Here is a 17179-nt window from a genome sequence, read left to right as displayed (position 1 = left end):
CAACTTAACTGCATATGCAGCTATCACCTCACTCTCTTATGTTACTCAGTAAGAAAGGGGGCTTTAGGGCACCAAATATGCTGCTTGCTGAGTTGTGAATAATAAAATCCTTTGTCTCTGACCTAAGTCTCTCTTGCTGGCCTGGCCTTGAAATGACCAGGTAAAAACAACAGTGTATAAGAGTGGTGGTCATTCACACTCAGTTCTTCTAGGTGAGTCTGCTAAATTCAGATTGGTGGTGTTGGTCACACTTCCCTGCTAGAAATTAGTACTGTTGCTAACTTGATAAGCTGGTCTTCAATATTGTTGGGCTAAAGAGTGAAAAAATTAATAGAAAGTATTTATGCCAAAACTTTTGTTCAGTACTGAAACAATGTCAAGAAATTATCCAATGTTTGCCTGAATGGACAATTAGGTTAAAATAAATTTCATACATAAGTTACTCTGACAGACCTCGACCTCCTATAAAGCACCCCCGACCACAAGAACACACACATCTTTCTGGGAATTCCCAAGGGATGTCTCCCATGTGCTCCAATCCTTCAACGTCTACCATGTTCAACTATGTTCTGTCTCTAACTTAAGATTCTTGCCCCTCTGACCACTTAGCTCCACCAACTCTCCTGGTGCAAAACAGTAGTTCTTTACAGGTAGTGATCTTTGTCCCAAGAGACACAACAAGCCTACCAGTATGGACAGTTCAAGTGCTAGGGGCCAAGCTCCCTGAGGGGATCTCGTAGCATGATGGCCACTGCTACTTCTCGTCTTGCACCCTAAGCAGTATAATCCTTTCTGCTCTGATGTCTGTGGTGAAGGGAAGATGGAGTCTCTCCTATTGTGATATACTCCATGATAACTCAATGTTGCTTGGGTGGCAAAATTCTTTCTAGACATGTCCAGACCCGATTTAAATATGAACCACTGCATACAATCTTTCTTCTCATCTTCAGTCACTCATGGATCAAGCTCATAATGCATAGAGATTTCTTCAGTTAGGATCTGTTCTCTCTCAGATTTCTTGAACCCTCTTCACAAAGACTTTTGTGGAGCCAGTCTCCCAATGGACCAGACATGCCTGAATCCCCAGGGGCAGACACACTGGAAAATACTTGCCTCAGGCATCTGCACCCTCTTCAAGTTTGGCTCAAAAGTCATCTTGTCAGGGAGGCCTTTCCTAACTACTCATTAAAAATTGTTTACCTCCATTGCCATCCCAGCTTATCCACTTTCCTGCCTTATTTCACTCTGTTGCACTAATTACTTCCAAATGTACTATAAAATGGATTTCTTGTGTTATTATTCTCTTTCCCTACCAAAATATAAGTTCCAAGAGGGTAAGGGTTTTCATCTCTTTGTCTCACTGATGTGCTTAGAATGGGGCCTAGCACCCAGTTGGTCCTCAATAAATATTTAAAGAATGAGTGACTGAATCCTAGACTCAGGCCACATGTGTGATGTGCTCCTCTCACATAAATTCCACTGGCCGCATGTGCATTAAACCTGACATCCAGTAAACGTACTTCGGCTGAAAAGATAATTGTGAATAATGATGCAGAGAAGACATACCCCACATGAAGGACCAAGTAGTTGGATAAATACCAACGACCCAGTCTCTCCTTCTGGTTGTCTTTCACCTTTGAGATGAGGGCAGAAAATACAAATACCTTAGCCTGGCTTCTCTATTCTTTGTATGACTAGCCGTTTTTAAATCCATAGAGTTCTTATATCCAATAACATAATTCTTTTTAAGCCCTTTCTTTTTCTGTTGCCACTTAAAAGCCCTTCAGAAATGAATTATGACTACTGAAACTTTAATGTGATTCAAGGTATGCAGTTAAATGTCATAAAGAGCCAAGACAGATTATGTATGTATGTTAACTACGGGGGAAATTAGCGAAAATGTGCCCATTTACTACATAGGAGTAACAGGTCAAAATGAAAAAGAAAGTCTTGATCTGAGGTTCACAAATTTATGAAGCAATACTGACAGTAGGTAAATGGCTACAAATTTTCAGGAAAGCATTTAGAATATCTAAAATTCCTTTAAAATATTCATATATTTGAATGCATTTATTATACTTTTAAATATGTATATAGAAGGATGTTTATGGAAATGTTATTTATAATGAACAAAAATTGCAAATAACCTAAATATTCAACCATGGAGGAATATTGAAAAAGTTACATTCTTATTATCCTATATAATAGAATATTATATAGTCACTTGAAATTGTGATTTTTGAAGACTATCTAAGGAAAACCATTCTCACAACACAATGCTGAACACTAAAAGCTAGGTACACATTATAAGGCCCACTTTTCAAACAATAAATACATAATATAGCCACCAAAAAATGGTAATGAAATTTGCAAGTATGTTAATGGTGATTACTTCTGTCTTAGTACATTTGAGCTACTATAACAAAATATCATAGACTGGGTGGCTTATAAACAACTGAAATTTATATTTCACAGTTCTGAAGGCTGGAAGCCTTAGATCAGGGTGACAGGATGGGAGGCTGAGGGACCTCTTCCAGGTCATAGACTTCTCATTGTATCCTCCTAGGGCAGAAGGGACTAGGGAGCTCTGTGGGGCCTCTTTTATGAAAGCATTAATTCCATTTGTATGAGCTCTGCCCTCATGCTCTAATCACCTGCCAAAGGCCCCACCTCCTTCAATATCATCACATTGGGCCTTAAAATTTTAATGTATAAAGTTGAGGGAGAACACAAACATTCAGATCATAGCAACTTCTGACTGTGGAATTAGAAGTGATTTTACAGGTAACTCCTAATATATCAAAATATTCAGTTGGCACTGGCCACCATGTTCGTAACTGGTGTTGATAGAGAGAACATTTTTGTGACAAAAGATTCTGTGACAGTGAAATACATTTAGATAATGATGCAAAATAAGCTGAATGTAATCATAGTAAGAGCTGGCATTTAATGAACTCTGATTTGAATCAGATACTGTGCTGAACATTTTACTCCCTCTGTGAAGTAGGTATCATTATAATATGTTATAGATGAGAAAACTGAAGTTTTTAAAAGATGAAATAACTGTTTCAGTATCACAGGGCACGTCAGGGGCAGTGTGAGATTTGATTCAGAATTTTCTACCTCTGGAGCTCCTGCTTTTAAACCCTCTGCTCCATTAAAAACAGTTGACTATGATCCACCAAGAGTGAGCTTGTAGTTTACTTTTGGTTGAGACAAAGGATTATTTTCAGGTAGTTTAGCATTCCTGATGGTAATTACTATTCAGACGATTACTATCTTTTAACTCTTGATCAGATCTTCACTGCCTCCCTTGAGGATAAATATTTCATTTTCTTATTGCTGATAAAATATATACAATACTTTGGCTTAGACACTGACCAAAAATGGGGATATTTACAGTTTTAATCTATTGTAATTAAACCTTAATTACAATATAAAGCCTTTGTTCCCTAGAGAAAAAAAACCTTCTAGAAAAGACATTAAAACTAGAACAAAATATGAAGTCAGAAGACTAGAGTTGATTTCCTGATAAATGAAGAAAGTATTAGAAACGTGGCACAGTCAAACTGGCCTTCAAAAAATACTGACAGTTTCATAGACTCTGCCTCTGAATGAAATATTGGGAACTCTCTTGGCACTTCTCCCAGACATCCAGGTAGAACAGGGGTACACTGATTATTTTAACTACAACAATCTGCTTTTGCACAAACCCACCTCAGGCCCAGCCAAATGGTAAGCTTATCAAACTGCCAGATCAATAGAAAGACGGTTTTTACCTGAGGAGAGAAACTAAGCAAAATGTGCAGAACTACCTTATAACCTAAGATACTTGCCGTTTCATACTTCCTAGAAGAAAATTCTAGATTAAAGAAGAGTTCCTAGAGAGAACTCCAAAATATGCAAAATAAAGAGAGCTTTACAAACTATATTTAATATGAAGCAAAGAAAACAAAATTAAGAATTTTAGCTCAATTTTTAGGGAAGAATAATTTCTAGAAAAAATTCACATATAGAATTATAAACTTAAATCTTAAAGACAATGCTGCCACTTTAGATGGTAAACATTTTAATAATCCTACAATTTAAAACTATCTTAAAAGGACAAGCTCCAGGAATTATCAAAATGTTTATACCAGTCTGTTTTAAGAGATCCATATGTTTAGAACTCGGTGTGTTAAATATGTGTTGTAGTATTCTTTAGATACACTCTAAAAAAGAAAAAGTTCTCATGACTTTTAATCTAGTATTTTGTTAACAGATAACATCCTCAAGTTAAAAAATAAAGAATGTTCCTAAAATAATGTCCCTTCCCCTGAGGTAACCCTTGGAAGGTAGTGGTCAATAACACAATCAGATAACTGGGGTTATTTCAGTTGCTTGCCAAAATATCGCTCATGACTATTAAAGCTGAAAAACATCATTACATCAATGACAGAAAGGGCGTGATTGTTCTTATTTCTGGAATTCTTCTGATGTGAGTCAATTCACTGGGTAGGATTTCACTGGAAAATGGCTTTAGGAATATACTAAATAAAGGAAGGACAGAACCAAGCCTTCAAACACAGACATAATGGAAAACCATAGAGTCAGACTTCACCCAGCAGGCAGTGACAGAGATCAAATTCAAAGTAAAATTTGTAGCTACAAAAACTCTAATTATCTGTGCAATTTTGATTTTTATGAATTTAACATTGTTTCTTCTTAACAATCCAAATAAAAACATTTCACCCTCCATATACAAAAATAAAATTGTGATTTTGCTTTTCATTTCAAACCTAGAAACATCAGATTAAAGAAAGAGAAGTAATATGAGACTAGTTTAAATATTGTTTTCATATTTGCCCCAAAATCCAAATGGTACTTAGGAGTTTGGATAACTTGGAGATGCAGAAATCATCCATAAGAAAAATGTACGTTCTGATATATTTTTTAAATCCCTAGACTCATAGAACTTTAAACCGAAACTGAATATACCATCATCGAGAAGGCCTTCTCCCCCGTAACTCCCTCTAGATGGAGATGATGTGATCCAGTTTATGGGTATTGAATCTACCTACTGAAACAGTTCTTCTGTTGGCCTTTTATTATTTTATATGTTTGCTTAGTCTTCCCAACTAACCTAAGCTAAGAAGCTGTCTTTTTTTTTTTTTTTCCCAGTACGCAGGCCTCTCACTGCTGTGGCCTCTCCCGTTGCGGAACACAGGCTCCGGACGCGCAGGGTCAGCGGCCATAGCTCACGGGCCCAGCCGCTCCGCGGCATGTGGGATCTTCCCGGACTGGGGCACGAACCCGTGTCCCCTGCATCAGCAGGAGGACACTCAACCACTGCTCCACCAGGGAAGCCCAGAAGGTGTCTGTTATCTATCTTATTATTCCCCCAAAGAGTGTAGTAGAGAGCCTCCTCCACAGTAAACATTCTCTATTCTTTAATTCCAGATAGGTTCAAAAAATGGATGAGCTCTTCATGACTAGATAGATGTATTCCCTAGGAAGGGTTAAGACTAGGAAGTTACTTGTTAAATAAATATAATAAGTATGCTAACAGTTAATATGGTAACATTATTTACTAATTTTCAAACTTTTTTCTTCATTAAAGAAAACCTCGTTCAGATACCCAACAAACAACATTGAAACTCTTCTGGTTGAAGTAAGTGGAGAGGACTGGGAGAGAAACAGGCAAGAGCAGATGGGGAGAGGTGAAGGCACAGAGGAACTGAAGTCCAACCAGTTGGCTCTCTACCCACCATCCGACAAAGGTCACCAGGGACTTGTAGCCACTCTAGAGCACTGCTTGAAAGCCACTAGGTTCAGTCTGTTGTGTAATTTATTTTGATAAAAAGAAAATCTCTGCTTATGCCTCTTGCCAATTCAGCGACAAAAATTAAATCCTGTATTTTCAAAGTGTATTATAAATATGTACTGAATAAATGAACTGACCAAGTGAATGAATACTTATAACCAAACTAAATAAAATCCTTATTATAGTTATCATGTTTTCTCTAGTTCTTGAATGGGATATGAAAGTCTAAATATAATTGGAATTAGAGAAACGAACAAGTAAAAAGTATCAACTAAGACTGAATGCCAGGACTTCCCTGGTCACGTAGTGGTTAAGAATCTGCATGCCAATGCAGGGGACATGGGTTCGAGCCCTGGTCCGGAAAGATCCCACATGCCGTGGAGCAACTAAGCTAATGTGCTACAACTACTGAGCCTGTGCTCTACAGCCCACGAGCCACACAACTACTGAGCCCACGTACCAAACTATTGAAGCCCGCGCGCCTAGAGCCCGTGCTCCACAACAAGAGAAGCCACCACAATGAAAAGCCTGAGCACCGCAACAAAGAGTAGCCCCCACTCGCTACAACTGGAGAAAGCCCGCGCGCAGCAATGAAGACCCAACGCAGCCAAAAATAAAATTAAAATTAAACAAAGAAGACTGAATGCCAACATCCGAAATATTTTTAAGTCATTTTACAAAGTAAAAATTTGTACACACAGCATTCTTTCCTATCTATGGTAATGAAATGGATTCCAGCACATATGTATGTTTCTCTTGCCCTGAATCCATGCCTCCCTCTTTTGGTAACAATAGCTCATTTTTGTTTCCCTTTTGGGAGCTTCCCTTTTCCTATGCATCAGGTCTTGGCAATCCGTCCATCAAAATGTCCCACTCAGTCCCTACCAACCCACCTCATGCCAAGTCATGGGGCAGGCACATTACCTCAGCTAGACTAGTCAGATCCTCTGACTCTGAGATATGAAGCTTTCCTGGGATGACAAGATGTAGGAGCAATTGGAGCTTCTCTGCCTACCCCTGGGGCAGTAAGCAGACTCTCCATTAGGTGCTACTACTTGAATCCCTGCAGCTATGCTTGTCCAGAGCTTTCTGAGCCCTGATTCTTCAGCCTCTTCTTTTCTTCTGTGTTATCTTTCCAATAACATCCTTACTTTATTTACTATCTATTTTTCTTTATTTGTTTTTAAGTTAACCAGAGTCCACTTCTGAAACCCCAGAACACTAAGATACAGGGGCCCTAAGCACTGATAACACAGACAGAAATTCACTTAGAGAAGCTTAGATCAAAGTCATTTTCACAGGCCACAGGGAAATAGATTGCAAAGTCTCAGCTTGGTTTACTTGGATTCATCTCAATATTATTAAGTTTTTTGAAAAATAATGCTTATAGTATCCTACAACCCAGTCATATGCAAACTAAAGACCATTGAACTGAGATCAGGAGAACAATTCACTGGGTAGCTTAGGGAAAGTTTATAAATATTTTTTGAATCTCTATTTCCTTATCTATGAAAAGATTAAGTTAAAGTAGATCTATAAAGCCTCCTCTAATTGTGACATCCTATGAATTTTTAAGTTTACAAATATAAAATAACACATACCAACTATTGATTTTTTTTTTTTTTAGTCTGAAGTAGTTGCTCTGAAAAAGTCCCTGCTCTCTTACTTCAAGGCAATATTTAAATTTGACACCAGACTCACCCAGGATCAGCCTATGCTGTGGTGTGACTTTTCTCCAGAGCTTTGTAGAATCTCTTTTTGTGATGGAAATCAGTGCCACTTTCTCTGTACTCACATTTTCCCTTTTCCGTTCTCCTTCTATGGTGGAAAAAAATGAGTTATAATTAGAACCAAGAAAATACTGTAAGGATAAATACAATGTATCCTGTCTTATAAAAGGTCATTCTTTCAAGCTATCAAAGCCCTTTACAACAAATACGTAATTGATGGTCGCAGGCTCCTCTGTAGGAATAAAACACTATGCCTGGTTTATAGATGAAGAAGCCAAAGAGGGAGTCAACATAATTTCAGTTGACCATCTCAAATCTGGAACTAGAAATTCAGAGCTCATCCATTTTAAAACATTGTGTGTGAGCATGCCAAATTAGCTCAGTTTGTTGTAGATGATTTTAATGTTGACCCAGCAATATGTGTAATACATTTATAAAGAAAACAAAATGAAAGACATATTCAAATAGCTAAGAGTCAATCCTAAAACAAATAGCAATTACAGTGGTTTTCAGAATAAGTTCTTTGGTGACTAGTTGATGACTTCTGTGAAACTCCCATGTGAAGTGTGACAAGTCTAATTTACTATACAATCACAGAAAACTGGAACAGAGTCTGCCCTGAAGACCAAGTTATGCATACTGATAGTAAGCTGATACTGAGAAGTGATGATCATAACAACAACTGCATGTCACTCATTTAGACCAGAAACATATTGCCTGCTGCCACCACCACCCATGTTTCCTAAGAGTGTCCTTAGACAGACTGGCCCAGGATCAGAAAGGGAGCTTACATGCCTGGCTCATCAGTTAATGTCTACTTAGCATGCAATCGTCCATCTTATTTATTGAAAAATATTATCCTATGTGCCAGGCACTGTGCAATGCACTCCAACAAATTACTCATCCATGAATCTCTAGAACTCATTCTCTCAACTTGGAGAGCCTAAGAAGCTCAGGAGAATAGCGATTAATAAAGGAACTAGAAGCCTTTTCCTGATTTGTTTAACAGTACACCTTCATGTATCGATATTTCCCCTTTCATTATTTGGTGGAATGATTGAATTTCCTTAGGGAGACAGTCATCAGTCACTGATGACAGACTTCTATGGAAAGGTCCTGTGTCATACAGGAGCTAAAAGGCCAAGGGACCTGGTGAAGTCCCAATTAAAGATTTTCCAACTGCCATTAGACTTCCAAGGTATAACTTAGGAGACGTGGCACGTTTGGCCTCCTATAAACAGAGAAACACTCTTCCCAGCCTTGAACACAAGGGACAAATATGTTCAGGTGTGCAGAGGGAAGCGAAAGGAACATTTTTCAGCACCGTCTCTTAATCAGGCACTAAACTAGACTCTTTCACTCTCATCATCTTACTTAATCTTCAGCTGTCCCCTGTTCAGTTACATTTTGCCTGACCACGCTACCAAAGAAATTGAAACCCTCATATAATCTACCATACATGTTTGTTTGTTTGTTTACTATTTCTTCTCTCCCCTAGAATATAACCTACTGAGGACACAAAAAAAGATTCTTGAAAAATATACTGCGAGTCTGATCATGATAAAGTCCTCTTTCCTTCCAGTTCTGAACCAATTGAAAACCGGGATAGGACAGAAGGAGCTCTAATACTTTCACTTTATTCCTAGTAGAGTGCTTGGAGAATGCTGCTTCTCCCCAAGGAAAAATGGGAACTCTGCACCTTCCTTATCACCAACCCCTGAATTAAACTCATTCACCTACGACAGGAAGAAGACCTGAAAAACTGTAAATCTTTCCCATGCAGAGGAAAAGGGGAGAACATGGTATACCTGCAGGGAGCAGCTCTAGGGAAAGGAGGCAAGACAGTTTAGGGACCTCACTACTCAAAGTAATATGATTCATGGACCAGCAGCATCAGTTCCTGGAAGCTTCTTAGAAATGCAAACTCGGGCCCCACTCTAGACCTACTGAGTTGGAATCAGTATTTTCATAAGATGCCTAGGTAATCCATATGCATTTAAAATTTTCAATAACACGTGTGAAATAAAGCTTAACATACTAACCCCACCAGAGACATGTGGACCAGTGGGTATTGATTGGACTTGTCATATTAGCAATCAGACAAATCCCTCTTCTATTATTAAGTGCCAATAATATATAAAGGCAGCGCAGCCTCCTCATTCTGAATTCTTCCAAGAGAGGACACAGGTGGTAATTTTAAAATCTGAGTTTATTTGCTTATTTATTTGTAGCTTGTAAAAGACAGCAGGAACTTGGGGAGAAAGAAAAAATTGAGAGAAAATGAATCTCCACCTCCAACCTTAATTTCTCTATCTATCTTTTCCCCTCATTGTAAAAAGGGAATAATACTACCTGCTATAAAGGGAGGAACACTCCCAAACTCATTCTACAAGGCCACAATCACCCTGATACCAAAACCAGACAAAGATGTCACAAAGAAAGAAAACTACAGGCCAACATCACTAATGAACAGAGATGCAAAAATCCTCAACAAAATACTAGCAAACAGAATCTAACAGCACATTAAAAGGATGATACACCATGATCAAGTGGGGTTTATCCCAGGAATGCAAGGATTCTTCAATATACACAAATCAATCAATGTGATAAACCATAGTAACAAATTGACAGAGAAAAACCATATGATCATCTCAATAGATGCAGAAGAAGCTTCTGACAAAATTCAACACCCATTTTTGATAAAAACCCTGCAGAAAGTAGGCACACAGAGAACTTACCTCAACATAATAAAGATCATATATGACAAATCCACAGCCAACATCGTTCTCAATGGTGAAAAACTGAAACCACTTCCTCTAAGACCAGGAACAAGACAAGGTTGTCCACTCTCACCACGATTATTCAACATAGTTTTGGAAGTTTTAGCCACAGCAATAAGAGAAGAAAAAGAAATAAAAGAAATCCAAATTGGAAAAGAAGAAGTAAAGCTGTCACTTTGCAGATGAGATGATACTATACATAGAGAATCCTAAAGATACTACCAGAAAACTACTAGAGCTAATCAATGAATTTGGTAAAGTAGCAGGATACAAAATTAATGCACAGAAATCTCTTGCATTTCTATACAGTAATGATGAAGAATCTGAAAGAGAAATTAAGGAAACACTCCCATTTACCATTGCAACAAAAAGAATAAAATACCTGGGAATAAACCTACCTAAGGAGACAAAAGACCTGCATGCAGAAAACTGTAAGACACTGATGAAAGAAATTAAAGATGATACAAACAGATGGAGAGATATACCATGTGCTTGGATTGGAAGAATCAACATTGTGAAAATGACTCTACTACCCAAAGCAATCTACACATTCAGTGCAATCCCTATCAAACTACCACTGGCATTTTTCACAAAACTAGAACAAAAAATTTCATAATTTGTATGGAAACACAAAAGAACCCAAATAGCCAAAGCAATCTTGAGAAAGAAAACCAGAGCAGGAGAAATCAGGCTCCCGGGCTTCAGACTACACTACAAAGCTACAGTAATCAAGACAGTATGGTACTGGCACATAAACAAATATAGATCAATGGAACAGGATAGAAAGTCCAGAGATAAACCGACATACATATGGCCACCCTTTTTCTGATAAAGGAGACAAGAATATACAATGGAGAAGAGACAACCTCTTCAATAAGTGGTGTTGGGACAACTGGACAGCTACATGGAAAAGAAAGAAATTAGAATACTCCCTAAACACCATACACAAAAAATAAACTCAAAATGGATTAAAGACCTTAATGTAAGGCCAGACACTATAAAACTCTTAGAGGAAAACATAGGCAGAACACTCTATGACATAAATCACAGCAAGATCCTTTTTGACCCACCTCCTAGAGAAATGGAAATAAAAATAAAAGCAAACAAATGGGACCTAATGAAACTTAAAAGCTTTTGCACAGCAAAGGAAACTATAAACAAAACGAAAAGACAACTCTCAGAATGGGAGAAAATAGTTGCAAATGAAGCAACTGACAGAGGATTAATCTTGAAAATTTGCAAGCAGCTCACACAGCTCAATATCAAAAAATCAAACAACCCAATGCAAAAATGGGCAGAAGACCTAAATAGACATTTCTCCAGAGAAGATATACAGATTGCCAACAAACACATGAAAGGATGCTCAACATCACTGATCATTAAAGAAATGCAAATCAAAACTACAATGAGGTATCACCTCACACCAGTCCTAAAGGCCATCATTAAAAAATCTACAAACAATAAATGCTGGGGAGGGTGTGGAGAAAAGGGAACCCTCTTGCACTGTTGGTGGGAATGTAAATTGATACAGCCACTATGGAGAACAGTATGCAGGTTCCTTAAGAAACTAAAAATAGAACTACCATACGACCCAGCAATCCCACTACTGGGCATATACCCTGAGAAAACCATAATTCAAAGAGAGTCATGTACCACAATGTTAACTGCAGCTCTATTTACAACAGCCAGGACTTAGAAGCAACCTAAGTGTCCACTGACAGATGAATGGCTAAAGAAGATGTGGCACATACATACAATGGAATATTACTTAGCCATAAAAAGAAACAAAATTGAGTTTTTTGTAGGGAGGTGGATGGACCTAGAGTCTGTCACACAGAGTGAAGTAAGTCAGAAAGAAAAAAACAAATACCGTATGCTAACATGTATGGAATTTTTTTTTAAAAATGGTTCTGAAGAACCTAGGTGCAGGACAGGAATAAAAACACAGACATAGGGAATGGACTTGAGGACACGGAGAGGAGGAAGGGTAAGCTGGAATGCAGTGAGAGAGTGGCATGGACATATATACACTACCAAATGTAAAACAGATAGCTAGTAGGAAGCAGCCACATAGCACAGGGAGATCAGTTCGGTGCTTTGTGACCACCTAGAGGGGCGGGTAAGGGAGGGCGGGAGGGAGATGCAAGAGGGAGGAGATATCGGGTTATATGTATCTATATAGCTGATTCACTTTGTTATAAAGCAGAAACTAACACACCATGATAAAGCAATTATACTCCAATAAAGATGTTAAAAAATAATAATAATACCTGCTGTATGGGCTGTTGTTAAGCGTGAATAAGATAATACATGTAAATGTTTAGTAAACTATAAAGTATTATTTTTTTAAAGTTTTCTCTTGTTACACAGAGAAAACTCAGCAATCAGCAACCCCTCAGGTTTTAGAAATTCAGCATATCATGCCATTGTTGAATCATAGAGAATTTTACAAATATTTTTATATTATCATGCTGGTAAAAAATGTGCAGCAGTCATGTCTGTCTGCAAATAAAATGAAAAATTTTTAATATGTTAGTACTTACTAGGCCAGTTTGTATGAGATAAAAATGATGAGCTGAGAAGGAGAAGTTTGAAGACTGGCTACTCTAAAGGTATCATACGCCCTGACTTTAAACTACATTACAAAGCTACAGTAATCAAAACAGTATGGCACTGGCACAAAAACAGACACAGAGATCAATGGAACAGAATAGAGAGCTCAGAAATAAACTTATGCATATATAGTTAATTAATTTATGACAAAGGAGATAAGAATATACACTGGGGAAAGACAGTTTCTTCAACAGATAGTTTGGGAAAACTACACAGCTACATGCAAAAGAATCAAACTGGACCACTATCTGACACCATATGCAAAAATTAACTTAATATAGATTAAAGACTTGAATGCAAGAACTGAAACTATAAAATTTCTAGAAAAATACATAGGTTAACTCTCTCTGACATAGGTTTTGGTGATGATTTTTTGGATTTGACTCCAAAAGCAAAGTCAACAAAAGAAAACTAAACAAGTGGGACTACATCAAACTAAAAAGATTCTGCAAAGCAAACTATCAGCAAAACAAAAAGGAAACCTACTGAAATGAGAGAAAATATTTGCAAATCATATATTCAATAAGGGGTTAATATCCAAAATGTATAAATAACTCATACAGCTCAATAGCAAAAAAAAAAAGTCTGATTAAAAAAATGGGCAGAAGATCTGAATAGACATTTTTCCAAAGAAGACAAAGATTGTCAACAGACATATGAAAAGGTGCTCAGCATTACCACTCTGGGAAATGCAAATCAAAACCAGAGATCTCTCCTCCCACCTGTTAGAATGGCTATTATCAAAAAGGCAAGACATAACAAGTGTTGACAAAGATGTAGAGAAAACAAAACACTTGTGTACTGTTGACAGGAATGTAAATTGGTGCAGTCATTGTGGAAAACAGTATGGAAGTTCCTCAAAAAATTAAAACTAGAACTATCATACGATCCAAAAATTCCACTTCTGTGTATTTATTTATCCAAAGAAAACATAAACACTAATTTGAAAAGATATATTGGCTCATTGCAGCATTATTTACAGTAGCCAAGATATGGAAACAATCTAAGTGTCCATGGAAGGATGAATGGATAAAGAAATTATGGTACATGTATACAATGGAATGTTAGTCATAAAAAAAGAATGAACTCTTGCCATTTGTGACAACATGAGAGGACCTTGAGATAATTATGCTGAGTGAAATAAGTCAGACAAAGTCAAATATCATATGATTTCACTTATATATAGAATCTAAAAAACAAAACAAACAAAACAAAACCAGACTCACAGATACAGAGAACAGACTGGTGGTTGCCAGAGGGGAGGAGGAGGTTAAGGATTGGGCAAAATAGGTGAAAGGAATCAAGAGGTGCAATCTTCCAGTTATAAAATAAATAGCTCATTGGATTGCAATGTACAGCATGGGAAATATAGTCAATAACATTGTGTTTACTTTGTATCGTGACAGATGGTTAGTAGACATTGTGGTGATCTTTTCATAATGTATATAAATGTCAAATCACTATGTTATACACCTGAAACTAATATAATATTGTATGTCAGTTATACTTTAAAAGTATTGCTGCTGAAGCCCCAGATACTTCTTAAATATTATTTATACACATGCACACAAATAAATATATTTGTATATTGCATCTCTGAAAAAGAAAGTTTAGCTACTGTATTTCAAAAAACAAAGACAGATGTATTTAGATGTATTTACACTATATTTTTTCAAAGCTAGATTATAAAATATATATATATTTTTTTAGCTTTGAAAATTCAAAACTAATTTCTATCTCACTCTGTCTGAGACTTGTCAAATGCCATAAAGTAGAAATGGTTGTCCTGAAATATGTCCTCAATAAAACAGCCAGTTACCTTTTTTTTTTTAATTAGCAGGTAATGAGCTATTTTGTCTATTTATACAGATGCATAAATTTCAAGTTGTCATTTGTTTCAAACTGATTAAACAACATATTCATATTTCAAAGATTATGAAGCTTTTCCTTAGGACTGTCTTTTTATCTTTAAAAGAAAACAATGCTAATAGCTTCCTTTTTCCTATATTCAACAACTATTTACTACCCCTTCTTGATGTGGGCTTTCAAAACACAAAGGAAGTTTGGCAAGTTTTCAACGTCCTTTTAAGTCTGTTCTTAAGCGTTTGTATAAAAGCATAAAGAGCACTTCTTTGGAGAATTGATAATGTCCCACATTCAGTATTTGTATATTGAATACTGTCAGTTATATTTAGTGTATTCATTCATTGGAATCTGTTCTGTTAATCTGCATGCAACTGATTTCTGGGAAGCAACGTGATCAGAAGAAGTCAAAGTTAACATAACAATTCCTCTTCTACAAAAAACAACCCAAGACATTATGGGTCCAAATTTCAAAGCAAGTTACTGTATTTGCAAGTTTTAAGTCACACTTGGCAGTTTTTCCAAACACAGTGGTCAGGAACTGAAAAAAATAAACATGTGTTTCCAGGATTTTCTTTTCACATGCCACACAAAAAGTAATGTTACAACTATGTTTTCACTCCCTTTAAGAAGTTCTTCTTAAGGAAGAAAGCTTTGCTGATTTGTATTATTTTAAGGTAGATTTTACAAAATAACATTAAGGGGCAAGATAAATACTACTTTTACTGTATAAATGGAAGTTTAACGTCCCCACAGGGAATTCTTGAAAAATCTGATCTGTCATTATGCAGTGATATTTGTACTTTAAATCTCATACTAAAATTCAGAGCACTTAGCACTTTCCATCTTCCATGTGCCTTAAATAAAAGGGAAAGTAAAAGAATCAAACTATATACAATTCCTATGCAGCAAGTCTACAGTCATTCCCATTTTGCCGAAAGAATAACTGAGGTAAAGTAAATTTATTACTTCCCTGAGGTTTAGCAAAGTCTTAGTAGCTGCAGAAGGATGAAAATTCACAGGTGTGGTTCTTAATCAAGACAGAGGAAACAATCAATCATAAAATGGGATTTCAGCAGTCCATAAAGACCTCCAGACCCAAAAACATCTCTACTGCTGATAGGCCAGGTGGCCTACATACCCACTCCAACATTCCCACCCCATCTAGAAGTGGTGCCTTGAAAAGTCTGATCTATTAAAATGTAAATATCACACTTTGTGGGAATAACAATACCAGCCATCAACTCATTAGGAGGAATTTATTTCTCAGTTCCCTAACAAAGATCTGGAATGACAGAGAATAGGACCCAGGGTAGAAAGTGCAGTGGGTGGGTAAAAAAAGGATAAAAAGTATTCAGTGTGGAATCCTTCTCAGGGAGACTGGATACTAGTAGAGACCATGAGCTGCCTTCGATAGTGGTATGGCCCTAGCACCTGGATGAGGAGGGAGAAGATGAAAGGATGATAGAATAAAATAGACTTCTCTGAGCAAGATGGGTGGTATCAGGAAGGTTTGCTGGGAAAAGATGGTTGCAAAGGGTTATAAAACACTAGGGGGAAAAAACTGTTCCAGGAACTGCACTCCTTGCTATTTACCCAGATGAGCTGAAAACTTACATCCATACAAAAACCCACACAAAGATGTTTACAACATCTTTAATCATTAATGCCAGATTTGGAATCAACCAAGATGTCCTTCAGTAGGTAAACAGACAAACTGTGGTACATCTGCATAATAGAGTATTATTCAATGCCAAAAAGAAATGAGCTACTAAATCATAAAAGACACAGAGGAACCTTAAGTGCATATGACCAAGTGAAATAAGTCAACGTGAAAAGGTTACATACTGTGTGATTCCAAGTATATGACATTCTGGAAAAGGCAAAACTGTGGAAATGGTAAAAAGATCAGTGGTTGCCAGGGGTCAGAGGAGAAAGAAGCATGAGTAGGCAGAGCACAGAGAAGTCAAACTACTCTTGATTAACACCATCATGATGGATACATGTCATTAAACATTTGTCCAAACCCAACGTGCAACACCAAGACTGAACCCTAAGGTAAACCATGGACTTGAGGTGATAATGATGTATCAATGTTTTAACAAATGTATCATTCTGGCTGTAAGTGTATGGGGACAAGGAGTATAAGGGAACTCTTTGTACTCCCCACTCAATTTTGCTGTAAACCTAAAACTGCCCTAAAATATAACTCTATTTTTTTAAAAAGCAACTGTTTAACAACTTTGTCTAGGATGGCCTTGTTTCTGTTTTTTGTTTTTAATCTTGGTTATTATTGCTGTTAAGTTATGGACTTCTTTGAGACTCCAATGACAGCCATACTATAGTCTCTCCCCATAAAAAAATAGTACTTCCACACGTTATCACAAAAC

The sequence above is a fragment of the Orcinus orca genome, chromosome 7 (assembly GCF_937001465.1).
Source record: "Orcinus orca chromosome 7, mOrcOrc1.1, whole genome shotgun sequence".
Lineage (NCBI taxonomy): Eukaryota > Metazoa > Chordata > Mammalia > Artiodactyla > Delphinidae > Orcinus > Orcinus orca.
Note: the sequence above shows the minus strand (reverse complement) of the source record.